At 43.1% G+C, this 27,847-nt stretch overlaps 1 protein-coding gene across 1 annotated transcript in view; it reads right to left on the bottom strand.

Moving 5' to 3' along the window:
- The window catches only part of kcnb1 (potassium voltage-gated channel, Shab-related subfamily, member 1), a 331,186-nt gene that overhangs the window by 241,313 nt on the left and 62,026 nt on the right, over window positions 1-27,847 (bottom strand). The gene's annotated exons all lie outside the window — the stretch shown is intronic.

Genomic DNA, 27,847 nt, shown 5'->3' with positions numbered 1-27,847 from the left:
ACTCAAGCCGGGCAAAATCTGGGCAGTGCAGCATGTTCCCAAACATATGGTTGTGGACTGTGGAGTAGCAGGTAAGGAAACCACACCCCCTTTCTTACAGCTGGTAAGTTTAAAGGTTCTTGGTGGTGGAGTGGGGGCAGGGTGGGGGGGACGTGGGGGTGCTGTTGGATCGGGCCTTGTGGACTGGGTAGTCAGGTCAGGCCTGGCGGGGAGGGTGTTGGTTTAGGTTGGGTTGGAGGAGGGGTTGTCGGGTCAGGGGGTGACAGTTGAACTTGGTGGCGATGGCAAGTAGTGGTCCCTGTTGGGGCGGGGATTCCCTGGGTGTGGTGGGGGGGGGGAGGAGGGTCTGCGGAATCCCATGAGTAGGGGAGTTCCCATCAAAGGTGTAGTCCTGTAGGGGCGGTGGGGAGATAGTCAGGGGTGGGGGTGGGGGAGTCCCCTGGGGGGCCGGGTGGGGGAGTCACATGGGGAGGGGGGCTGATGTGGGTCTGTACAATAGTTACCCAAAAGCTAGAATTGGTTTTAATTATTTATTTCTGGGTAACTATTGACATAAGATTGTCGGAATCATCCAAAGTTTGTGATTTAAATTGCATTTTTGGATGGTTCCCAGTGCAGGACAATTGCCCATGGGAAGTTTGCACTTCCCAGGCAATTGGTGGCAGACCTTACCTGGGAACTTCCAAGGGTGGGGGGTTGGGGGGGCGTGGGTTTGGGTTCCCCAATGGTTCTTTGGGGTAGCCCCAAATATGGCGCCCTGGAGCTTGGAGGTTTCGCTCTGAATCACTTGCAAATTAAAAAGGGGCTACATGCACACACAGACACAAACGCACACAAATTCTTAGCTCTTGGGTCACTTTGAGGAAATGTCTTTTACGTGGTCATGACAGGCACTTCAAGTAATGTGTGCATGTCTGAATTAAAGTCAGGAACTGCAGTACCAAACCATTCTTCTATTTTTTGAATCCAATGTTAAAATCAGCAGTACTAGGCCAGAGAATGCCCAGATTAGACACTGCAAATAGCTCCTTTTATTTTTCCTCAATAGAGTACCACAGAGGGGAACTATTATGGCATCAAAATGAATTTTTTGCTTTTCCATTCAAGCCATTCTTATGGTTAAGTGATGTTGTCGATTCTGCTTGTAATATTGCTGATTATGAACTAAAATAAAGCTGCATTTCAGGTCAGATCTTTATGAGTGAATTAATCCATCTCGTATAGGCATATTTGAATTCAAGTTGTAAGACATAAATGGAAAATGTTTTACCTCATTGCACTGCTTGGTCCCATGTGCCACCCAGTTATCAATTCGTGTGTGAGCTTCACCCGCTCCTTTTGGTGAAAGGTGAACAGCTATGCCACAACTGACTTGGTCCTAGTCTAGCTGTGTAATGTGGTACAATCTTGATTCCAGTGATACTGTAAACAGTACTCAACACATCGAGGAATCAGAAGGAATGTGGCCCTTTATATCCTGCGCCTGTGTTACACCAGGATTTTCATCTGAAATTTACTCCAGTTGCTGCATGAAAATTCCAGCGCAGTGTAGCTGAACTGCACTATTTGTCCCCTCTCACCAAGTAATTATATCCTGGAGTACTTAATATGTCAGTTCATGTGCCAAGGCACACTGACTTTTGTAGGGAAGCAGTGTCATTTCTGCTGCAATGCTGCCCAGCCAGGTTGAGTGAGGTGGTGGATGATTATGTCATGCACGCCTTCTGGTCCCCTTGTGCAGCAAATGCATTAATCATCTTGCAGATTAATGAGCCACTGAATCCTGTGAACAAGGTTGTTTCTTCCATCATACTGTTGCTGTGCATATCTGTACATGTTCGGCATTTAAGAGGCGGGTCATTGCTATTTTGAGAAGGGAAGTCCTGGACAGCTACATATCATAAGCCATGCATGAATATGTCATCAAGATGCAGCACTTCATTGTACATTAATCTACAAAAACCAACACCTCTTCCAGTAACTTTACTGTGGAGGCATTAATCCTGAAAATGTACAATTAATGATTATAATTTAGAGCCAACAAGACACATCTTGTTCCTAAAACCAGGCAAGCTAGCCCACAAAGTAGCAGCCCAAGCAACTCAAAGCCACTTCAGTTTATATCCCTTACTTGCTGGTTTGTCCTGTTTGGATTTTGAGGGCAGGTGGAGGTTTGGAAAGTGCCATTGTTAGAAGCTATTATTTAATTAGTGGATAAATTCTAAATCAGGACACCAAAATTTATTAGTATCAGCAGCTTAAGATATTGCCAAATTAATGGGAGCATGGATTTAAACTTTATGAGACTAATAATGTAGTGCTGATCCTGGACAGCTGCTTGGTTGCTAGCATGCCCAGCGCACAGCGTATGATGTAATGGGAAAGTGCTAAGGTTATAAGTAAGTATTTTGGGCACTAGCAGCCGTTTGATGTACTTCTGCCCCAGTTATTTACAGCATAGAAAACATTAAATTATTGACCTTTTTTGGAGATCAAGAAAAACAAGATGGAGAACCCAAGGTGGCCTACTAGAGAGACTGGACCACACAAGTAAACACATTTCATGAGCCCCTGCTAGCAACATTCTTTTTTAATGGATCTTGTGCAACAAGTCATTGCTGTTAAGGCATTCCAACCATTACTTTTCCTGCAACTGGCTCGTTTTTTCCCACTCTTTTATTTGCTTTCTTTGAAGAGTGAGCAGTTTTTGTGACTGGGGAGAATGGCATATGAGATGTCATCATTTAATGAATAGGGTGAACACTGACGAGGCTAATGGTTTCTTTTCATATGTTGGTATTTTCTGCTCTTTGAGGCTTTTTTATGAATAAATGATCCTTAGAATTTGATGACAATAAGTGATGTCAACATCTTTATTCTTTCACAAAGTGAAATGTGGAAAATTGATAACCTATGGATTGAATTGCTGTCTAATTTACAACACCCATTTATTTGAAGGCAAATGACTTATAAGAAAGCTACAGTAATATAACTTTGATATTGGCAAAATTTGATTGTTAAGATAAATCTAACATTACCTACATGAAATTTGTTAAGTCCAAATGAATTGTAAGCGTTCAGATTTGATTTTCATGCCTCTGTCCATGTTGGAACTGAGGTGGGCAGAACCCAATTCTGGCATCCCTGCCCTCATTCTCATCATGTGGGATTTTTATGACTCCAAGCTAAATGAATCGAATTGACTGAAGACTGCCATCGATGATTCTGGGGACCTCAGGAGAAGGCCATGATGGGTCATCCACTCAGCACTTTTGGCTGAAGATGGTTGGAAATTCTTCAGCCTTGCCTTTTGCGCTGACATGCTGGGCTTCCCGATCTTTGAGGATGGACATATTTTTGGAGCCTCCTTTGGTTAGTTGTCTAAGTGTCCACCTTATAGCATGGCCAAACAGGTTGATTATCAACCTGCAAATCCTTCCAATGTGCCCCTGGCAGGTGGTAAGAGCAGGAGAGTCTCCCAGTCAGCCAGAACCCCATGTGTAGCAGCTGCAGCACAACAGCTGGCCCATGTTAAAAGACTCCATGCACAGGTTCTTGCCAAGGGCTGTACTTCATTGCAAGTGTCTGGTCCAGGAGACAGGAAGAAATATATATACATATATTTCTACGTCAACCTGGCTACTTTATAAAGTTATTTTTTTCTGTTATTCAAAATGGATAATTGCTGGGCTGAAAAAATGGCTGCAGCTGATCACATGCTGGTTTCTGGAAGTTTCTGAGCAGATCTAAAGCAAATGAAGGCTATCACATCAAGCACCCTGGAATGTAACATGCCTTGCATCATACAAAAATTCTAGCCAAGCCAGCACAAAGGGTAGTAGACATTAAGTCTGCACCAGCCAAGTATGGACAAAGATAGAACTATTTGTGATTCCTAATCTCCAATGTTATGCCAATGGACCCATCGTTACCTGCTCCAAAACACACTGAGTTTCAATCAGGGGCCTCATTAGCTGTATAGCTCAACCTGAAACCACACTGTCACTTGCCCAAGGCTTGAGCTAACTGAAATCCTTTAATTATACAGCTTTTGATTTTATCTTCAGTTGTGGTTTAACCTCCAAAGAGAATCGGATTCCAAGCTGGCAGCTTGCCTTTGACCTCTAGCTCTCTCTAAGTCTGATTTCCAGAAAGAACCCTGTATTTTGTCTACAGAGTGAACTAATGCCCAGGATACAAGAATACTTTGCTACATCTTCAACAGATTCAACCTGCAACCAAGTTCCTAGGACCAAGACCAGGAATTCTGCCAGGCAAAGCCACCTTAAGGAACCTTCCTTGGACACCGATTCTGGGCTCTGGACTCATGAGAAACCACAATTCTTATTTTTATTGTGGTCTTTGTCCTGAAGCCCTTTTTTTTTCCTTATCCCTTTTTTATTGCATGAATGCAAAAGGGGCAGATGTTGCAAAACCCCTTCCTGTGTTTTTCTGTGTGTAAAAAAAAACTACCCCTTTTATTTTACTTTATCTCAAGTTTGCTGTGGTGTTATTAATAGAAGGGTCACGTGGACTTGAAATGTTAACTTTAGTTTTTCTCTCCACAGATGCTATCAGACCTGCTGAGTTTTTCCAGCATTTTTTGTTTGTGTTATAAATATAGGACTGGCTCACTCCAAACTGAAGGGTTGAGAAACATACACCACCACTTTATAAAGGAGAAATCAAAAATCAAAAAACACCTTTCTGTTTACAGATGGATAGTGAGTGGAGAAATCAGGGCTGTTTGAAATTAAACCCCCTCCTATCTGTAACACAAGCATCCTCCTCACTTCGAGGGACTACCAGAAGAATTGTCCACCACCTTCAAGACCAGACGTGTCAGGACTGCAGAGCTTTGACATGATCCAATGTCTGTGGGATTGCTTAGCTCTGTCTACAGTGTGCTTCATTCACTGAATTCCTGATAAATCTTTTGTTTGTCCAGGATTGTGCCAGGTAAATTTCTTACACAGTTTTACTGGTTTGCCACAATTTAACTGTTTGGCTGCCTGATTTAAGACAGTTTTTGTCAAGTGAGGATGGTTTATGATTCACTTAAATGATTCTAAATCTGTGTCTTGAATTGATGCTTTCTGTTAGCAGTGATTTTTAAACTAAACTTCCACATGATATATCTCCAGACAAATCTGACATTTATTCCTCATCACAGCCTGAGTGTTAGGAAGAGGGATTTCTGTGAACGGAGATCTGAAACAGCACCATAACTCTTAAAATGATTCATCACTGAAAAGCAAGCTGATCCATGAAGTACTTGTTTGGTGAAAGAAGATCAGAACTGGTTTTCTCTTTAAATTATCCACTTCATAAGACATAACTTGTAATGACTTTGACTGCAGACCATGGCCTCTATCAAGTGGACAGGTGTTAAAATTAAACAGCACAGCATATATTTCAGTAAGATTTTACATGCAGTTTTAGAGTAAAATTCCACTTCCAATAACATTTGCTTCTATCCCTATCCAACCACCAAACACTCGATTCGAGAATCAGAATGATTTTTAACTTCTCACATAAGTAGAGCAATGCATTTTGAATAAGGTCCCAAGGTACAGTTAGGCATGAAATATAAACATTTCCAAAGGGTTGATGTTAACCTGGTCCCAGTTGTAAACAATGTTTTACGTGTTATGGGGTTCTAATGGGGACAGACGCAATTCAGTTTCTGCCAATTCCTAAACTTGTAGAAATCAACAGTATCTTCTATTGGAACCTATTGTATGTTTGAAGCAGACACACTTGTACAATTTAAATGTCAAAATTTATAAAATAAAGCATATCTTGTTTTCAGCATAAATATCTTGGTTTTACTATAATGGATCTAACTGTTCACAGATGGTAAAAACAAGCATTTTCCATTCTTCAAGAATGCTATCTACAAAAATGCACATGCAATCTTTCAATGAAACTAAATGGATTTTGTAATGCAAAGCACTTTTTGAATATAAAATATTTGTAATCAGCACATTATCTATCCCAACTCGGCTATCCATTGGAGACAACTGTTCCCTATTAGAGGTCTGGGAGTGTGAGGGTCATAACATTCAAGGCTATGGGCCTAGTGCTGGTAAATGGGATTTGTTAGGTAGGTCAGGTGTTTCTCACATGTTGGTGCAGACTCGATGGGCCAAAGGGCCTCTTCTGCACTGTGATTCTGAAAACACTAGTCTCCTTTCATCTCCAGAACCCAGGCTTTGAATAAAAATTGACATGGGATAAGACTGCCATCAAACTTTAGTGAAATTGGTACTAATTCAGCAATATCACTCAAAGATTATAAGTCCCTTCTGAGGTTCAGGTTAAAACAGGATATCACTAGTGTAGGGTAGCTTTCCACTGTAGTAGTTAAACATTTCACTCCTAAATGCTCTAAGCTTTAAGAGCATTGCCACCTAGTAAAATATTTGCAAGATATTTTGCTAAGTATATTATCACAGATATGCATGCCAGGACTGAGGTTGTGATATCATTGAATCAATGATAATATCTGATCCAGGTGATTAATTTTTACAGCAATTCTTACAAATGTAAATGCAATATAAAATTTCAAGCTGAAATGTTGAGCTTAGTTTACCATTTCAGGCTTACCCTTCAGAGTTAAGTCTGGTTACCTTCTTACACCGACTGGCAAATTATCTATTCTTTGCCATTTCAGCAACTTGGCCTGCCTGAAAATTTTATAGTGTGCCACAATATCATTCTTTTAACGAGCATAAACAAAACTAAAGAAAAGATATCCAAAATACCTTGTGAATCTTCCTACTTGGGACTTTCAACTTAGCTAAGGGTTGGCTTGAGCAAAATTACAACACTTGTGTGTAGGCGTGGAGTTCATAAAACACACTTAGAGGAAGGAATGAGGTAGTACTTAAAACAAAATGGAGCCATGGGTTTGATGCACTTCCATCTTGAATGAACACCACTTACACCACAACATTACAGACTCACTTTCATACAAGACATTATTAGATTGGCATTGCTCTTTGGGTTGGGTCACAATAAAGATCAAGACAATAGAACATGTAAAACAAACTTTCCTACCAAAAAGCCAACTAAATAGGTGAATAAAGTATTTTGGTAGTACAGGACTTGAGTATTGCTGAGAAAAGGAGGCATGCTGTCGAAGCTTTTCATCTTGCACTCACCAGGACAGAAGCAAGAATGCCAAATTTCAAAGTGAACAATGATTTATAATGCATAAGAAAAGGGATGCTGATTGGTTGGCAAGTCAGCTCCGACTGGTCGAGATAGTGCCATGGCAAATGTACTAGGGAGCTACTGATCTCCCTATGCTTTTGTTTATTCAAAAAAGGTGCAATGGCTGAACATATTCCTTTTGTAAATGAGTTATACAGTGCGCCTCACTGATAATTTAAAATTCCTGCATGTCAACAGCAATGCTATATCTATGTGCTTGTTCAACATTGCAAGCCTATTCACAAAAGATGTTGCTCAAGGAAGCCATGGATATTTGCGCGACATCACTATATCATGGCAATCTGGACACGCCACCATGTTCTGAATCTGTATTCATTGAGCTTATGAACATAGTAATTCATGCAGCTAAATTCAGCTTTAATGACACTATGTATGCCCAAATAGGTGATGTTGCCATGGGTTCCCCTCTAGGGCCAGCTTTCGCTAACATTTTCATTGGAATCACGTTTCCCAAACTTCCTACTCCTTGCATATTTTCGATAGATGACATGTTTCCTATATTTTAATTTGCAGCTGCGTGTAAGAATTCCCTTGCACACCTTAATATGCTCCATCCCACACTCAAATTCACCTCTGAAATGGAGCAGTCTAATAAGCACGCTTTCCTCTCTTGCTAGTTGAGAAATCTGCCAATGGGTTCCCTACTACTGTCTACCACTGGTCAATATATGCATCGGGGTTCCTATAGTTCCACACGCTAAAATAAGATAAGATTTATCTTATTGGCAATCTCATAAGAAGGGCCCGAGCCATTTATTCATCATGAAACTTGATGCTAAAATAGAGGGATAATGGCTCACCTGATCAGGTCATTGCTTGCTGTGTATAATGCAAGCTCATGAATGAGCTTAAGATCGCCACCTTTGGACCTGAAAAGTGCCCAGTCCACCTCAAGTTACCATAGAAGGGTAAAGTATCTCAAAAATTTGATCAACAGACGAAGCTAGTCATCTCAAGCTGCTACTATGTAACGGCAACACAAGTGGTGTTTTCCACAAACAGGATGCTGCCATCAAGCCAAAAAGACTTTTTGCCTGCAACACAAACGAGAAATGCGGTATATGCTTTTCGGTGCTGGTGAAATGTAAGTTACCTAGGCTGTACATCCCAAAGACTGGCAGGTTGTATCAAACAGCATGTCCTTTAGATGTTCACAATAGGCAGAGTACTAATGGTATTCAATCAACCAATGCTTGTAGAATTCAGAACATGATTCTGCAATTGGGCAGCATTTGCTGAACAATCCCGAGTGTGATAAGAATTACACTTACAACCAATTTAAAATTACCAGTTGGGCTCTCAATGTAGTCCACTTACGCTTGCTCAAAGCTACATATATTCATAAGCAGGGACCTGTCCTCTGCAGGCAAAAGGAATATGTCCAGACATTGCATCTTTTTAGAATAAACAAAAGCATGGGGGTCAATAGCTCCCTGGTGCATTCGCCATGGCACTGTCTCGACCAATCAGAGCTGACTTGCCAACCAATCAGCACCCCTTTTCTTATGCAGCATAAATTATTGTTCCCTTTGAAATGTGGCATTCTTGCATCTGCAAGACGAAAAGCTTCAAGAGCCTACTCTTATTTTAACAATAATAAAATATTTAATGTAACTATTTGGTATATTTGTCTATCATGAAAAAGAACTTTCATTTACATAAGTTGAATATATTCCTGTTTATGCATAAACTTGTGTACATCATACCATGTGACACTGCAATGGGCTTTCCTTAGAACTGCTTACCATATACAGTAGTGATCTCAGTGAGTTGCATTATTGTTAAAGGTGTATATCATCATAAAACCTATTATGGTATTGTTTTGACACTAGCAGTCAGACTTTTGCAAGGGAAACTGAAATGGTAATCAATTCAAGTAGTAACAGTGTCACTTGCATATATACTCTCGAGTACTAACACTGAAACATTATTTTACATTCCTGTTTGTAACATTTATTAGGGGGCTAATGAAACTGAACAGTCACTGTGCATTTACTGTCTATCATTAATACAAAAAGCTGTTGCATTTACATGTGCCAGAATTGAATATTGGACATGATATAAAATTCTTTTTAATCCACAGCAAATAATTAATAATTATTCAATGATTCTGTGCTTGCAATGAGAAGTCAAATGCTGAACTGCACAGTAACATCAACATTTGAGGTGAATGTGTGGAAGTAGAATCTTAACATGAAGGAAGATTTTCACTAGTTGTTGCAATATGATATTGTAAAGATGGCAGAAAACAATTATTGTTTGCTATTTCAAATGAAACTGTAAAGATGTTCTGGAAGAATTAGTTTACAATGTCACTAATAGAGCGGTCAGAAGAAATATTCCCCAAAGTTTTTACAATAACCCCATTAAATATCAGTTCCTTCATTAACCAGTTGAGTATAAATTTATTTTGTAATTTTAATGACCTAAATTTTGCAAACTTGATTTTCTATTGGTACACATGACTCAAGCAGAACCTATTCGCCAACCTCAAAAGAACTGTTCCAGGGCGATTTTGGAGATTGTTGACATCGATATTCAGGGACACTACCACCCTCGCCTAGCACAGCTTTAGACAGACATAAAACAGCTGCAACACAATCTAATTTCTAAGCCAGAGATTTCAAATTATAAGGGATATGATCCTTTTACAAAAACTGTTTCCCGGTTATATGAGTGAGAAAATAATGGCTTAAAAGACCAGCTTGCAGCAACTATTCATACACTTGAATAATCCCAAGCAAGATAGAAAAATTGCAAGACTGAACAAACAAAATTTCTACCCATTGAAGCCTATTAGGGGACACTGTCCCTCCCTCAAGGTTTTGTTGACTTTGATAATATTTTGCTCTTTTGTACGTAAGTTTTAATGGTCTTCTCAAGATGATCTCTGAACTCTGATGCCATTTACATCTGCACTGGCCGACTTGAGCTGGGGAGGCATGGATAGCCAGGGTCATACTCTTCTCAGTGATGCTACATCTTGATTTATATTAGCTTTTTTTCCGAAACATAAAGGTATTGATGTTAGTGTGAGGTAGGATTCAGCACAGCTAGATACAGTAGAGCTCCCTTATTCTGCTCCAACAATGTGTCACAGCCTCAATTTCAGAACCCCCATACCCAATTGCATCAGATGTTTTTTCTCTATTTTGCACAACCATTGCCAGATTTTATGTGGGTGGGGCAGGTGTGGGGGCGGGGGGAAGGGAAGGGTCCCCACCCTACTCCAACCCATTCCTGACAGGCCGTTAACTGGCTTGAGGCGAGACTTCCCCCCCCCCCCCATCCAGGGAGGAAGTCCCACCTCCGAGAGAGCTGCCGGTGGCCACTACTGGGGCTATATTCGGTCCCCAACAGTGATCGTCAATGGAGTCAGATGCAAAGGTAAATGTATGGGGGGCGGCGTGGGGGGGGTGTGTGTGTTGGATAGAAGGGTTGTGGGAGGTGTATTGCCAGGGCCAGGCTGCTAGGCCCCAGCAAGGGGCGGCCTTGGTGGACAGGGTGGGATAGAGGGGAAATGTTGGGGTGGGAAGACGTTGGGAGGGACTTTCAATGGGCACAAGGTGCCCATGAAGGAGGTACCCCTATCTTGCCCGGCCACCTACTTGAGCAGCGAAAGCTGCCATCCTGCACGCTTGACGTAGCCCTTCTGCCGCAGGTTAAATCCCAGTGACACTTATTGGCCATTTAAGGGCCTTAATTGGCTCCTGGATGGATAGGTTCCCCAATGCCTCATCTACCGCTGGCAAAATTGCAGTGGGGCAGAGGCATGCAAATAGACACTGAGAAAGTGCCCATGGCATGATGGCCAAATTTATGGCACTCCAGACCTGCCAAACTGCCCCCATTGGGCAGAAAATGCAATCCCTCGTATTTTTATGCATGTCTGTGTGACCTCACTAATTAATGTCAAATTAAGAGTGTCTACTGGGAAATTGATTGGGACTGTTCATACACATTTCACACTACCAGCAAAACAAGAGGTCGTCAGACAAAAAACTAATATTTAACTCACTGCGCCACTCAGTTCCAGGTTTCTTTTTTAATTACTTGCTACCTCCCCTCTGCCAAGGCCAAATGCACATTTGACACTGTCATAAGACTTTTTTCCTCAAGGCAATTTTCTCAATAATCAATAGAATTGTGTAACAATAAATAGAATAGTACTGATTTCAGGTTTAAATATCAGCACTAGCTAAAGAAATGAATTGGACAGCAGTCTGCTGCTACTGTCAATGTCCCACATTTGTAACTGCCTAAGTTCTCTGCCAGATATTTATGAAAATTGGTCCAATTAAGTAGAAGATTATGCAAATTTTCCATTTTAGTATATCATACTTTCCCAATTTCACCAGTGTGCAAACTGGTCTGCTGTCTATATGCTGGAGTCCAGTCAGTATATTGTAAATGTCTTAATCTCAGTGCTTTATGCAATCCTGAAGCATCCTATGACTGTAAATGTCAGACAGAACTTTTCTAAATAAATTGATTTTTGTACACCAACATATTTTATGTGTAATCCTTTTAACTGTCTATTCTGAGAAGTGCATAAAAAATTGTGGAAAATTAGTTACGCGCTTATTATGAGTACACTGGTCTAGATTACTATAAATCTTGTCACCTCCCTCATCACTTTTCTAAGTGGTTAGTAAACTAATAGTGGGTTGTGCTATAAACCATTATTCATGTGTATGTTTAGGAATTGAAAATTGTGAAGGCAAATTTTTAGTATGTGGATACGTATGAATGTCATGAGCAATCTGCTTTGAAAAAAAGTCTGCTATTCCACTCTGAATACCTATGTTACAATATCTGCAGCATGACATCGAAGTGTTAACAATGAAACTTAGGAATGAAGAAATAAACCTAGCTAACATAAAATTAAAACAGAAAAAGGCTGGCAATACTCAGCCAGTCAGGTAGCATCTGTAGAGAGAAATACAGAGTTAATGGACAGAACTTAGTTCCAGTGATGGGGGTCCCTCCGACCGGTTGGAAAGATGGAGGGAATACCATGTCGCTCTTCTCCAGGAGGCCCTGTACAATTAGATGGTAAGCAGGCACTTACTTGGACAGCAACAGGCCTTCTGATGGATTCTGTCCAATAGGGCAGAAATCCCACCCTTGAGAGCTGCTGGCCAATCAGAGGCCAAGAACTCATGGGCTCAGCAGTGCCACAGGGGAGGCCATGGCTGCTGCTGGAAGGCAGCATCACTGGGAGCAGTGGCTGATGGCTGCAATAATACTCCAAAGCTTTTACTAGCGATCGTCACTAGATCCCTGGGGTTGTGGGGAGGGTGTCGCTGGCAAGGGTGGAGGACGGGGTTCCAATGCCTGAGTAGGCTGGTGCCTTTCAGCGCCACTCCCTTGCTGATGCCAGCTCCCTTGTTTGAGCACTGAATGCCTGTGAATGAGGGATCCATGGGTGGGCTACTGGAAAACCCGACAGGCTGGGCAGCCTATAGGAGCTAGGAAATTACTGTCTTGTGTGTAATGTATATAATAGATATTAAGGCAGGGCTGCTTTAAAGTATCTTATGATTTATCCAACTTTATAAAGTATTATTGATGTTGGTATAAATGATTGCAACTTCAGTAGGGAGGCAAAACAAGGGATATTGGATTGGCCTTCCGTTACATATCTTATCTGATTTTCCTTTTTGGAAAAGGGAATTTTATATTGCCTTTATTTTATTTACCCTTATCAAAGATGAAAGATCTGCCCATGTTTTGTTTTATAATTGTAATTCTTTGGAGGCAATGCTGAATGTTTTTTAATTTAATTCATTCTTGGAATGTGGACATTACTGGCAAGGTTGTCATTTGCTACCCATTCCTAGAGCAGACTCTTCTTGAGGCATTTGGGAGAGGCATTGGTTGAGGCTGGAGAGCTGGCAAGAGACCTGACTGCCTCTTTTTGGGCAGGCCTTCCAAACCACAAGCCAATCAGATAGCGGTGAGGCCAGCAGTGGGCTTTCCCCTGAAATCAAGACCTCAGAGTGGAAGTCTCGCCTTGAAAAACTGCCGGCTAATCAGAGGCCAGCAACTCTTGTGCTCAGCAGAGCCATAGGCGAGGCCACGGCTGCTGCTGGGAGGACCGGAGTCCCAGGATCACAGAGTGATCCAGGCCAGAGATAAGTAATGTTGGTGCGGGGAAGCGGTGGTCATTTCATAGGGTAGGGGTCAGGGGGAGAGGGGTATAGTGGGGTCGACAGCGAGGGCATGGTGGTGGCTCTCAGCCTGCCACTCCTTCATGACGTCAAGTTCCTCTATCAGGCACTGACTGCCTTTGATCAAAGGAATCTGCCCTGCCGGAGGTGACAAGCTAGACAACTTGAGAGGACAGTTAAGAATCAACCACATTGATGTGGGACTGGAACGCCAAATATAGGCTGGACTGGGTAAGGGCAATAGATTCCCATCCCTAAAGGACGTGAGTGAACCAGGTGAGTTTTTAAGACAATGCATGTATAAATATGCAATGAATTAAATAGGCTGCAAACTCAACACCCCATTTCATTGAGTTTCTGATGTCAGGGGCATTAAGTATAGACAGTTTTCCCACCATGCTAATGTTACATGTCCCCCCCTCCCCCTCTCCCCCTCCCCACATAGAATACCAAAAGAAACAATAATTTTGGACCAGGCTGCCTGACCTACCCTCCCAGCATAGAGGAATTCAAGCTGGAGAAGTACCTGTGGTGGAAAAAATGAATAAAAGAGTGGCTTGGCTTTCATTGGTCAGTGGTTTACCTTCAAATATGCTAAACAAAAAAAAAATATGGGGAGCACTTGATAACTAATTACATCTGAAAGTGAGCACAGTTGAAAGGTGCATCAATTAATGAATACAGATTTATTTTGTTAAGTATTAAAAATTAAGTTATCCAAACTGGGTTCCAGCTGACTAGAACCATAGCGCTTCAATATTAGTTTGTTTAATTGGAAGGCTGATTTGGTAATTTCACGCTCCAAGGACGGATGCCACTCTCATGGAATCTAGGTCAGAGACATAGGCAAAAGAGTTAGAGGCCAAATGAGCTTTTTTTCATGTAGAGGTTTGTTGAGATTTGGAATACATGACTTGAAAGTGTGGTGTAATCAGACTCCATGGTAACTTTCAACAGGTAATTGGCATGCACTTAAGAGGACTAATTTGTAAGATTATGGGGAAAAAGCTGGGGTGTGGGACTAAATTGGATAGCTCTTTCAAATACCATAGATCATAGCATATAAGTCAGTTTTAAGGCCTCAAAAAATCCTTCTGAAAACAGGGGTAAACTTACATACTGAGTATAAAACATGAATCACTGGTGCTGGTGTAAATAGTCACCATTTTGAAATGTGAAAAGAAACATAATGCCAGTAATTCAAATTATAATCAATATGACACATTTTATTGAATAAATTAATTCTACAAGGGTATTTTTAGACACAATCAAAGCATTTTAAAAACTATCATTTTCATCGTCTTCGGCATCTGATGCAATGAGTTCATCAACTTCATTCTGAGTCACTTTGGCTATGAGATTATCGTAAGGATCCCACTCTGGATCAGATTTGGTTCTTTTGTTTTCATAATTATCCCTCCACAACAAAAAATCTTCCTCTCCAACAACTGACTTGAATATTCCGCATTTTTTGAACAATCTGATGACAGTTTGTACATTAATAGCATCCCACAATTTGATGACAATACCAGAAAAAGCTTCAAGTGGGGCAACAGACATATTTCCACTCTCTCTGAAGGTTTTCTCTCTGTCAATTATTCATCTATTCCATTTGGTGTGAACTTGACCCTTGAATGGCTCGTTTAGCCAGGTATCCAAAGGTTGAACTACGATTGTTGGACCCATAGTATAACTGCAATTTGTGTGTTATTTCTTTTCAAACACTTCTTGATCTCATCGGTTATATGGAATCTCAAGATAACCCACTCTGATAAGCTGCATTCTTTGCTTAGGCCACCGGGATGCCTACTGCACATAGTATCAATCCACAACTTCACCCCATTCTCATCCATCCAACCACTGTCATGAGCATGCACAAAACTCATGCAGGGAACTTGATTTCCAGCATGGTTTTGCATTCGAAAATTACCATAGGTTTTAATTTTGTTCCGTCAGCAATACAGGATAGTACCACCATGAATCTTGGCTGCTCAGTTATTGTTTTTGAGCCTTTCCACTCCACAGTTCAGTTGTTGGGCGTATCGAAATTCATGGGTGTTTCATCAATTCTACTGATGTGACATAATGAATACATGTGTTTTTGCCTCAATCTGACGATGAATCACTGGAAACTGGCAATTTTGGCATCGAGGTATTTTGGTAGTCTTTGAGCGATCTTGGTCTTCTGCCATAAAGTGGCTATATCAACTAGCTGGTGCTCTGAAATCTTTGCTGGACTTATGATTTGATTTGGCCCACTTAAGCGTGTACATAAGGTCGCACTTCTGGTGACAATGTAAGCATTCTGACGATTTTCGAGGACTTATTCCAATACATGTTTCTCAAGATCAGGCCAGTGGTTGGTCCCAGTTCTCATGGTGCATTTACTCTTGGGCATTTTCTTCAGGACGGGTTCCTTCTTCTTCCATTCTTACACCAGCTTTTCACTAACAGCTAATTCCCTTGCTGCAGCATAGTCATTTAACGAGTTAACAAATGTTATGACTTTTATCTTGAAATCTGCTTTGTAGTTTATTCTTTTTGCTAGAGGAATTATTTCTGTTCATCATGCATGGACTGCTCTGTGTGGACGTGTCTTAAACTCTCACATATTCTCTTGACATCACAGCCTGCATTGCTTGCTTGCTCCCTTGAACCAACTTATATAGTGAGTAAAAAATGCAATTCTGAGGTGTAAAATTGAGGCTTACTCCAAACACAGATATAGAATTTCATTGCAGAATGGGAGGTCGATATATATACCGAGCACTGGCCGAATCATGAATTGTGGGGCCATAAATGGGGTTGTCTTGTACACTGAGTCGACTTATATGACACGATCTACAGCAGTTGGCATGAGCAGAACAGGCCTTTTGTACTGTAAGATTCCATGGCTCTATGAACATTGCAGTCGAGATTCTGAGTCGGACTATCTGAGCGTGGCTAACTGCTCAGTGTCCTGAACTCAGGAGTCATCCCTTTGATGAGTCTACTGTATGATATGCTCCTTTGAATATCTACAAGGTCACTTTGGTACAGAAATAAAACATATTAATGATTCATTTCTGCTTACATTGTACATTGATATCTTTAAACCTAGCCTGGAACAAAATTCAGTCTATTCAAGCAAAAACTAGCCAAGTAGGGTGCCATTATTTCTTCAAAAATGCAATTACATCCCTACCCCCTGAGCTCTCTGACACAGTAAATGGTGAGAATCTTGAATGCAAGTTACTAATTGTGCCTTTTAATCTGCCCAGAACAGACCTTTATTTGAACAAAATCATGTATGGTCTTGAAACCAATCAACCACTCTATACAGGACTTCCATTAAAAGAGGCACTAGGCAATCATCATAATGTAAAAACGAAATCAATCCAATTATAATAAATGCTAAAATCTGTTGCTTCTTGTATTCTGACATAATGCTAAGCTTCTTAAATTAAATAAATCCATTTAAAAAGAGCCTGCCAAATGTTGTTTTAATTAGTGCTGTTTTACTATTAATTTATACATTGAACACATATTACAAAGCTGACAGTCAAACTAAACTAAAATGCCATAGGATGCTTTATGCTACAGGTGCAACCATGAAAATGTCACAGGAGCTACATTCCTTATTTTGGCATTGCCACTATTAACATTAGCAACATTGCATTTCCATCAACAATAATCTGGCAAATAAAAAGAAAACATAATGATTAATTACAACTAGAGCAGCAACATCCTCAATGGAATATTAGGTCCATTAGTGATAGATGTGATGGGCTCTTTATCATGCCTGTCACTCAACCTCATCTCAAGACAGGTGTAGGGTGAAGGAATGAGCCTGCTTAGAGCAATCATTCCATAAAAATGAAATAAGAAAGTTACACAAAAACAATATCCTTGAAGAAATGAATCATCAAAATCATAAACAGGTTTACAGTTTTTTTTTAAACAATATTAAAAGAAACTTGCATTTCCTTTCACAAGCTCAGATCATCCCAGTGGGCTTCACAAGCCAACTAAGTACTTTTAAAGTGTAATCACTGTTGTATTGTAGGAACTGCGGCAGCAAGGTTCCATAAACAGCAATGAGATATTGATCAGATAAACTATCTTTTGCAGCAGTGTTGATTGCGGGATGAATATTGGCCAAGATAACAGGGACAAGCCTTCCTACTCCCCTTTAGCACCACCACAGAATCTGTTACATCCACCTGAGAGGGCAAACTAGTCCTTGGTTTTGCATCTATTCCATCAGTACAGCTTGGGAACACCTACCTATACTTCTGTGGCCAAGTGGGACTTGAACCCACAGACTCTGATTTGGAGGACAGTGCTCCTCAACAAGCCACAGTTGATGTTTTAATTGGCTCTTGATTCATTTATTTTTTTTATCTCACTATGTACTCTTACTTCTCCTCTCCTGAATGTGCTCAGTCCTGAAGGAGGAAGGGTTGGGAAATGTCAACCCTCTTCACCTCACTCAAATAGAATGACATCCCCTGCCCTTTTTATTTTTAAGGGGAAAAAATTGTCATACAGTAAATTTTCATAAAAAAGAAAAATAAGTACATTTTGCAGACTAAGTGTTACACTTGTGCTGGAATGTTACAGAGCACAAGGCTATTCGGCCCATTGTGAATTGATTCATATTAAATGTACTGTAACAATTTTCAATACACCAAACTATCCTAGCTTTGCCAGGCCTACCAGACACCAGGGCCAGGCTTTTGCATTTCTGTTCCTGGACCGCACAGAGCCGGGGTTTGGAAATAAATGGCTACTGAGCAGTGATGGCGGAAGTCCTGCCTCCATTTCTGTTTCTGGCTGTTTTGAGCAGTAAGGAAAAGGGGCGGGTTGGAAACCCCACAATCTGCAATTTAGAAGTTACCAGCACCATTCTGAAAGACAGAACTTCAGAACTTCTGGAATTTTCACTGAGGCAGCCATACTTTAGAAGCCTTCCTAAATTACACCTACAGAATGGAGTGGAGGGGGGGGGGGGGGGTGCAGGCGGAGGTGAACCATGGATAGAAGTGGTAGGAGTATGAAATATGAGTAAAAACAATGTTGTCTCCTTTACAGTCCATCAAGAAATGCTGCAGCCAGAGTTATATCCATATTTACGAAAGTGAGTGATGACAATACTGAGATTGGAAAAGGTAAGTGATCATTAAATAATATCATTGCTAGGTTGTTATTTCTGACACATGGCAAGCTACCATGTGAAAGAACAGCAGTGTCAAAGTGGAAAATTCTTTAGATGCATTATAATAGATTATCCACTGGCTAAAGTGCTATTCTGCATTGTACAACATTGAAAGGCTATCCCAGTATGAGATCTAGAGCTAATTGTTTACTCTCTCCCCATTTCTTTCATTCACTCTTTGTAGATCAGCTCAACAATCTGTTTCATTGTATTAAAACTTTGACAGATGTATGAGTTTTTGGCTGTCTTCAAAAGCACTAATGAATTCTGATGTTTACTGTTTATATATCCAGCTATCCTAGAGAACATGAGTTTCATGGCTTAGCTGTCTTCAAAGGCACTAATGGATTCTGAAGTACAGAGTTTGTTTATCCAATAACATTACAATAATGAATAACATTAGTGTGTAGCAATATTGTACTAGCACTAAGCAAGGAAGAACAAAATGGTAAACAATCGAAAACTATATGCCCACTGTCAAAGAGCAATTTTATCTAATTCCTTTTTATTGCCCATGAGCAATATGTTTGCATGTAGAGGTATGTGCTTTCTTAGCTTTGGAATAGTTTACTCAATTTTTAATAACCCAGCAGCAAGCTTCTGTGTATTTCAAAATGAGGAAGGTTATTCTATCTTTACACATTTGCGCTGAAGGCTAATAAAAACACAGCATCTCACTCACTCAACTTACCCACACTATCACACACATACAAAATTAGATACAGATGAAGATAGAGACAGCAGTTATAAAAATGAAATTTATCCCAGGCTCTCTTTCGCTTGTCCAGGGAGGTGAGGGGGGGTGTGGCGTTGTGAATTTGATGGCTTGTCTGGGTAGAGGGAGGGGGTGAGAGGGGATTAATAGATTGAGTGAGGGGGCTTTTCACTGATATAAAAAACTGGGCCAATGTTTCTGTGAACGGATCTGGGCCTTTTAACCTGGCCACTTTGGTATCAGCCCAGTCTCCGTCTCTCCCTCGGGCCTGACCTCCAAAAGATGGAAATCCTCCCTCATGCCTCCTGCCTCCTATGGGAAAATTTCAGCCTACAAATGTGTTTCTTAGGTTAGTGCGCAGCATTGCTCATTGCTCAATTCTAAATAAGTAATCACTTCTGGCCTGCTCATACCTAGTTTTAACAATTTATAAATGGAGAGAAATATTCTTCAAACCTTTGAATGGTAGCTTGGAAGTGTCAGCATATGAATAACATTAGTGTGCATCAATATTCTACTAGCACTAGGCAACGAAGAGCAAAATGGTAAACAATTGAAAACTGTAATCCCACTGTCAGAAAGGAATTTTATGTATTTCCTTTTTATTGCCCATAAGCAATATGTTTGCATGTAGAGGTACGTGTTTTCTTAGCCTTGGAATAGTTTACTCAATTTCTCAGCTGCTGTGAAGTTTCCTGTAGTTGATCTGCCAGGAGTTTGGTCTCTCAGGTGAAGTTGAAGTTGAAGAGAATCCTTCTTCCTCTTTCAAACTACTGCTGTTGGATACCTTATCACTGGCTGCTTAGTTAACTGCAGCAGTCTTATTGAGGTGACCAACTCCCAGCAAAAAAATTAAGGGACACTTTGGCATTGGCATAAACATGTGAGTGCTTTGGGAGGGGGGTGGGATGGGATGCTGCTAGAGCTATGAGAGCGGGGGATAGGGCTGCCAAAGCAGTGTATATTTTTGGCCCACCAGGGAGAAGGTCAAAAAGGAGAGCATGGTGTGCATGGACAAGTGTATACTGCACATACACAAATTTTAAATATCACAAAGACAGGAAAAACACCACCCTGGCCTCAAACAACCAGGGATGCAGCACAACCAGCCCAATTGCATGGCAACCCTGTAAAGTCTGGGACAGTTGGTCACCATGGGTCTCATGGCTTTTAATGGTATTTCATGGACTCTCTGATCGAATTCTGATGGAAAACTGCTATTATGTTTTAAAAGCAGTGAGAAAAGATGGCCACCTTATCTGTGTGACCTTGTATCAAATGCCAAGTCATTGGCTCTCTCCTGGCTTCTGGAAAGTTCCCTGATTTTCCTTGTATTTCTCTAATTCCATTTACTCTATCAACCCCATAGGATGTTATGTTCTTCTTCAGCTTTCTGCAACTAAACAGCACTTATCTGGTTCCCTTCTGTTTCCCCGGTGCCCATGGAATGTATTTGACCCGCTGAGCACAGAGCTCTGATTTTCCACCAAGTCATTTCCCAACAAGAGGTCTATCTGCACTATCAGAAAGCTTGGAACAACCCCAACTGTTACTACCCCGGCGACGCACTTACTCTGTAGTTAAATTTTTACAAGGGGAATCTTTAACCATGTGCCAGTAACCCCTATACTGGCAAGGTGATGTTTGTCCTGCTTTCTGCCAGTGTTTGGAAACACCCTGCATCTCAGAAAACAGTTATTTCCTTTCTGGGAGATTGGGATGGAAAAACAGTCATGGTTCCTTTTGCAAGAAGCCTTGATAGGAATTTTGTCTTACCCCTGTCCCATCTGAGTCTGGGCTGGGTACTTTCCAGCCTATGGGTTCTATGGTTCTGTTCTATGATTCTGACTCCAGCTCCTCCTGTTGGTTTCCAGGTAAACTAACAGTTCTCTCTGATGTGGCCTGGCTGGCCACAGTGATAGCAAGTAGGGTGTGGTCCTACTGTTTATTTTCCAGATTCTTTCTTTTAAAAGTTAGGGATTGATCTGACCTGTCTTCCCTACTTTCCTTTCCTCTGGAGTCTATTTCTATTCCCTTTACCTCCTTTTTTTTATCTCTCCCTGGCTGGTAAGAGCCACCTGACCCAATTTTGCATTGGTTTAGAGGTTTATGGATTAAATCATAGTCATCAACCCTGATAGCCACATCTCTGAACCTGGAAATGCTTTGCTCCTCTATGTATGTTTTGAAACTGTACGGGAGATGTTTTTAAATTCCTCCAATACTACTATTTATCTGAAGCCTTTGTAGGTGCGGTTTATCTATTGAGCTCAGACTCAACAGTCATATGGGACCTATTTATTTCTTTTGACTTCTAGGAAGACCTGAGTGAGCTGTTTTTATGGGAGTTCCGGAATTGTTGGTGGCATGCCTTTGGCATGAGTTCATAGGCACTTGGTATAGCAGCTTTGTCTGATGATAACTGGCAGAACTATCAGCAGACAGCATGGAATAAACTTTAACCTTGCGTTAGAAGTGTCCAAAACACCATGGCCATTGCAACTGAGCTGCTAGTTTTTTGAAAGCCTTAAAGAAAGTTTCTACATCCACCTCCTCAAATTTGGGGATAACTTTTGACAAGTTAGGTCCTCCTGTTCTACAAACACTTATGCATCGAAACTAGCCATGTTACTTTCTAGCATTAATACTCACAAAGCTTACTGCTGTAAACCATTGGGCTGAATTTTCTGTTTGGCGGGGTGGTGGAGCTGGAGCGGGCACGGGCGGGCACGGACTTGATCGCCGCCCGCGATTGGGTCCGCGCCGCCATTTTACGCAGGCGGGCCAATTAAGGCCTGCCCAGTGTAATGCCCGACTCCTGAGGATAGTGGGAGTGGGTGGGCGGCGGTGGGAGTGCATTGTCCACTGGGTCCAATGGCGACCTGCAGCCTGATTTTCAGAAGCGCTGGCAGCCTTTGCAAGGTTGCTCACAATGTCAAATCGAAGGGCTCACCAGAGGGCTTCTGGTGAGCAGGCCAGTCCGGAGGGTAGGGCAGTGGGACAGGCCAGGCTGGAGGGCAGGGCCTGGGGCCAATGTGCCCCTCATTTCTCAGGTGACTGCCTTGCTGCCCTCCTCGAGGAGCTGGCAACACGGTGGGAAGTGCTGGTTCCTCAGGATGGGAGGAGGAGGCGCCCCCACACATGACGAAACTTGCCTGGGAGGAGGGGGTGAGCTGCCGCTATGTGGTGTGGCACACATGGATCCAGTGTCGGAACGCTTCAACAACTTGTTGCGCTCTGGCAGGGTGAATACCATGTTAGCATTTGTCATGTAAACCAGCAAGTCGGCTTAACCCCTACTGCCCCCCCAAGTCTGAGTGTAGTGACTGCATTGAATCATTGACGACATTTGTCTTTGCTGCGTGGGCACGCAGATGTTGCCCATGCTGAGGTCAGCCTGAGAGGGTGATGAAGAGATGTGTTTTGTCCCCGCAACATGTGTTACACTGAGTCCCACATGACTGGTTTGGGGGCAACCTGGAGGAGCTGCACCTAGGCACTGTGTATGAACTCCAGGACATGTCCAAGTCAGGGTAACATGGTGGGAGGGGAGCTTAAAGGTAGTGTGGCAATGAATCATCTGCTGCCCTCTGCGCTCCAGGAGCTTGCGCCTCCTTCCTATGGAAGGAGAAACTGTGTGGTGCCTAATGTGATGTAGGTAGCATGTGTCCAAGGAGGGAGTGGGGGGGTTGTGGAGCAGGCCTAGCATCTTTGTGTGAGTGTTCAGCAGCAGCGGGGTGAGGAGGCTCTGGAGCCCTGATATGTCCCACTCTGGTTGGGGTGGAACGTATGCAAATTTGCACCATGCGCAATTTGCACCAACCAATGCTCGTCTCTCATTTTTAGGAGAATGATCATTACGTGGCAGAGCGTGCGAGGACTAGCAGTGGCCAGGCACAGATCTCTATTCTTAGCCACTTTGAGCAGGAGGCCCTGGATTTGGAGAGGTGCCATGCACCCAGGTCCACTGGTGTTGGTGAGGCTGGGGTGCCACAGCCAGGTATTTATGCCCAACAGTGAGGTCAGCATTGTTCTCCCAACAACCATGGCAGTGCTGAATGTTAATTGCTTTATTTTGCAACATGGCTTGTCCATTGGTTATGGAAGGTTGAGCGCATAATGATCCGGGGGACAGGGATGCACATTAACATTGTCTCCATGTTAACTGATCCAATGTCTTTGTTCTTCCTTTCAGCATCATCGCAGCAGGGCAGGAGGAGGAACAGCAGAGGGCCCCTCTCACACCTGAGGTGCCTGAAAGTCTCACCAGCATCACACCACTTCTGGGAGGCAGACACCAGTGCAGATACTAGCACCTCGGTGGGAATTAGAACATTGGCTAGTGTCCTGGGGCACAGTGGTGAGGGCACTTCACAGCCACTGGAGGAGCTGGCAGAGACAGAGAGTGCCCATGGCGCCAACAGTCGGAGGACTGTAGGGGACTGGGCACATGCTCAGTTGGTGCCTGATGATGTGCCTTGAGTCGTCTGCGATGCAGTAGGTACAGAAAATGCGGCCGGGTATGCAGGAGCATCTGGTGGAGATACATGAGGCTATGCTTGGCTTGGTGTCCATGGTGGAGGAGTCTACACGGACGATCACTGAAGCAAAGAGCCACATGTCTGAGCGCCGTGCGTCCTCCATGGAGAGAGTTGCGACTCTTGTGGAGAGGCCCCTCCAGGAGACCCACCAGGGCCCAGCAAGCCCTCACATTGACATTGACCTCAGCTGGTCAGTGCCAGTGTGGGAGATGGTTTGGGCATCAACTTTCCCAGCTCAGTGCCCATCCATTCACGGTGAGCAGCAAGGTCCGAGACGACCTCACATCGGCGCAGCAGTTGCCTGGCGTTTCTGCAGGCACCTCTCAGGGCTGTCCGGGTGAGGACGACAGCTCCTCTACCCCTCTCCCTGTGACCATGGCATCCAGTGAGGCTGCAACAACTGGTGAGATGCCAGCTGTGGAACTGGCCGCTCCCTCACAGGTGGGACCAGCACTGGCTCCACGGGCCAGAGGACGGCCACCAAGGTCATCGAGGCCAACAGGACAGTAGAGTCAGCAGGCTGTCTCAGATGCAGGTGCCAGCGAGGGGCCAGCACCTAGACGTAGCACCCATAAGCGTAAATTTAAGGCACATTAGGCACAGGCTTTTATGTTGCCCCATATTAGTTCATTTAAGACTTGGTGTGATGTGCAACAGGGTTTTTTTCAGTTTCTGAAGTTACTTTTGTAATCTCATTAAACTTTGATCTGTAACCATGCCTCAGGGTGATTCCTTACTTTTGCAGGTGGACGGGAACCCATGATGTTATGAATGAGTTGTTTGAAGTTGAGTTTTATTGATAAGGACCTTAGTTAATGTTACTATCCAGGCAGATTTTGCACTTGGGTGTCGACTATCAAGCCTGCAGCCCATATGTGGAGGGCTAGCTGAAGGTTCGTTGGATTAAAGCCTCCTGGGTGTCCCTGCCTCCCTGGAGAATGCCCGGGTCAGTGTCTACCCCCTCAGCATTTCCTTGTGCTTGCTCATCCTCAAACTCACTGCTGGTCTCATCGTGTGCAGATGCAGCCACTGCGTCGATATCTTCATCATCCACTGTGTCCCCCCTTTCCAGCGCAAGATTGTGGAGAGCGCAGCATGCTACCACTATCAGTGACATAAGATCTGGGGGGTACTGGAGCAGTCCAGACATCGGAAATACATCTTGAGAAGACCAATGGCTCTCTCCACCACAGCTTTTGTGGAGGCGTGGCTCAGCTTCTGTTCTTGGATGGCGGCAAGGCATCATGAGCCACCTTCGGAGGGGATAGCCCTTGTTACCCAGCAGCCATCCATCCAGCTGGGCTGGAGCACTGAAGAGCACTGGCACCTGGGAGTGTCTGAGGATGTAGCCGTCATGGGAGCTGCCTGGGTACCTTACACAGACTTGTAGAATCAGCATCCTGTGATCACACACTATCTGCACGTTCATGGAGTGGAAGCCCTTCCTGTTGATGAAGGCACCGGGCTTACCTGCTGGCACCTTGATGGCCACATGTGCACAGCCTATAGCACTCTGGATGCGAGGAAGCCAGAAATGGCCGCGAAGCCTCTGGCTCGCTGTGTCTGGCTTGCCTGGTCACAGTGGAAGTGGATGAAGGTCAATGCCCGACTGAACAGAGTGTCTGTAACCTGCTTGACACAAGTGTGTACAGCTAATTGGGAGACACTGCAAAGAACACCCACCGAGCCCTGGAAGGAGTCAGAGGCAAAGAAGTGGAGGGCAACTGTGACCTTCAGAGCCACTGGCATGGGGTGTCCACCCACACAGTTCGCGGAAATCTCAGGTCAATCATCTGACAGATATAGTTGACCGTCTCCCTTTAGAGACGGACCCTCCTTCGGCACTGCACCTCAGACATATTGAGGTAGCTGCTTCGCTGTCTGTATACCCTGGCAGCAGGGTAATGGTGTCTTCTGGAGCCCCTTCCGCCTTGAACTACCTCTTGGCCCTGCGCCACTTGTGCCTGTGCCTGGCTTCCCAAAGGTGGCTCCCCTAGAGGCTGAATGTGCACTCCTGGCCTCCTCCCCCTTCTAGCCCTCCCTTCCTCCTCAGAGGAGCTGTCTCCAGTGGACAGTTCAGCTCCCATTCCCAGGCTAAGGGAAGGCTTCCTGAAACCTGCAGGCCCAAAAAAGATTCCTCACTGCAGAGTGCTGACCTGAAGGTTAAGAGTCCAAAAAAAGCAGCTGGTATGTGTTTTGAGGTATGTGTCACTGCAGACCACACCGGCAAGTTTCAAAAGCCTTCAGAAATAAATGCTTGACTGTGCATACACGTGACCCCAATGAGCCCTTTTATCCCGCCCGTGGATGATGTTAATACAAATGTGTTCTATCCGCCTGCCCTTTGCGCCCGCGCACTGAGCTGAAAATCACATGGGCACTGAAAAATCGGCTTCGATTGGTGCCTCAAGGGCCTTAACTGGCCGGTTAATTAATGGCAGGTGCGCATTGGATATCATCGCGTCCCCACCCAACAAAATATCACGATGGCGCATGGTGATGTCGGGATGTTCACCCATGTCGTGCATCATTTTACGTGCGGACGTGCAGGGCCCACCCCTGCAGGCCAAAGGGAAAATTCAGCCCATTGTGTTTCACCAACTTCCGCCTTATGTTACAGTTTCCTTCAACTACCACTTCCTTTAAAGTCAGGTCTGGTTCCTTTGAATCGGATTTTATTCCAGATCGCAGCCCCCAATTTGTCACATATTTTATGTTTCCTTTTTATTGCCCGGGATCAACATGTTTGTATGTAGATGAGTGTGTTTTCTTACACTCAAAGTAGTTTACTCAATTTTTAATACCCAGCAGCAAGCTTTTGTTATTTAAAAATGAGGAAGGTTGTTTCTTACACACTTGCTCCAGAGGTTAACAAAAAAGAAACATCTCACTCACTCGACTCACCCACACAACAAAATTCGATACAGATGAACATAAAATCGATTGTTATAAAAATGAAATTTATCTCGGACTCTCTTTCATTTCAGGTGTAATGTTTCTTATTTGAGTTGATACTTTGGCTGGTGTGAAGATATTATAAGCAGCTGTGAAGCTTTCTGTAGTTGATCCATCAGGTGATTGGTCTCTCAGGTGAACATGAAGTTGGAGCAGGATTTAAGAGAACCCGCCTTCATTTCAAGGTATTGCTGTTTGGTACCTTGGCTGCTTAGTTGACTGCAGCAATCCGGTGGCTTTTGATGGTGTTTCATGGACACTCTGAAATTCTGCTGGAAGTCTGCTGTTGTGTTTTAAAAGCAGGAAGCAAAGATGGTCACCTTAACTATGTGACCACATATCAAGTGCCAAGTCATTGTTCGAATAAGGTGGTGTGTCAATTCGATAAGCATTCTGGACAGTGACTTTTCACACAGATTTCAGACAGCCAAAGGCCTTTATGTTTGAAGGGAAATCATCATATTAAAATGAGGTGCTGATGGGTTTCATTTACCTTTTGTCTGACCCACAACAATTCACATCAGTCAATAACATATGTTGAGTTCTCTCTCTGGAGAAAGGGTAGTTTCAAACCACAAGAGAAGTCTGGTGATCCCTGGATGCTATCTTTAGCAGTCTTTAAAAAAGTGGCTTTTAAAAATATCTTTAAAAATCTGTAATACCTACAAGCCTGAACTGGGCATACGCCATTCTATTCTACAGTCCATTTGTGATTTAAACCAAACCCTAGGCAGGTAAATTAAATCATGTATGGATTGTGCTATGGTCACTTGAAGACTAGTTCATGGACAAGGCTCTTGCAAAGAGACAATAAACCTAGCTAAAAGCTAAAGGCCAGAATTTTACACTCCTCCATCAGTGGGCTTTTAGGCAGAGGAGGGAGCGTGAAATTGAAGGAACGGGATTACCTCTGGGTTCCTGTCTGCCCGACCATGCAGTGATTTTACGCTGGGGCGGGCAAGGCCTGGGATAGGAAGTCTACCCTTGCCCAAATTGAGGCTTTTAAGTGGCCAATTATTGGCCACTT

Source organism: Carcharodon carcharias, chromosome 14 (assembly GCF_017639515.1).
Source record: "Carcharodon carcharias isolate sCarCar2 chromosome 14, sCarCar2.pri, whole genome shotgun sequence".
NCBI lineage: Eukaryota > Metazoa > Chordata > Chondrichthyes > Lamniformes > Lamnidae > Carcharodon > Carcharodon carcharias.
This window is presented reverse-complemented; position numbering and strand designations above follow the sequence as displayed.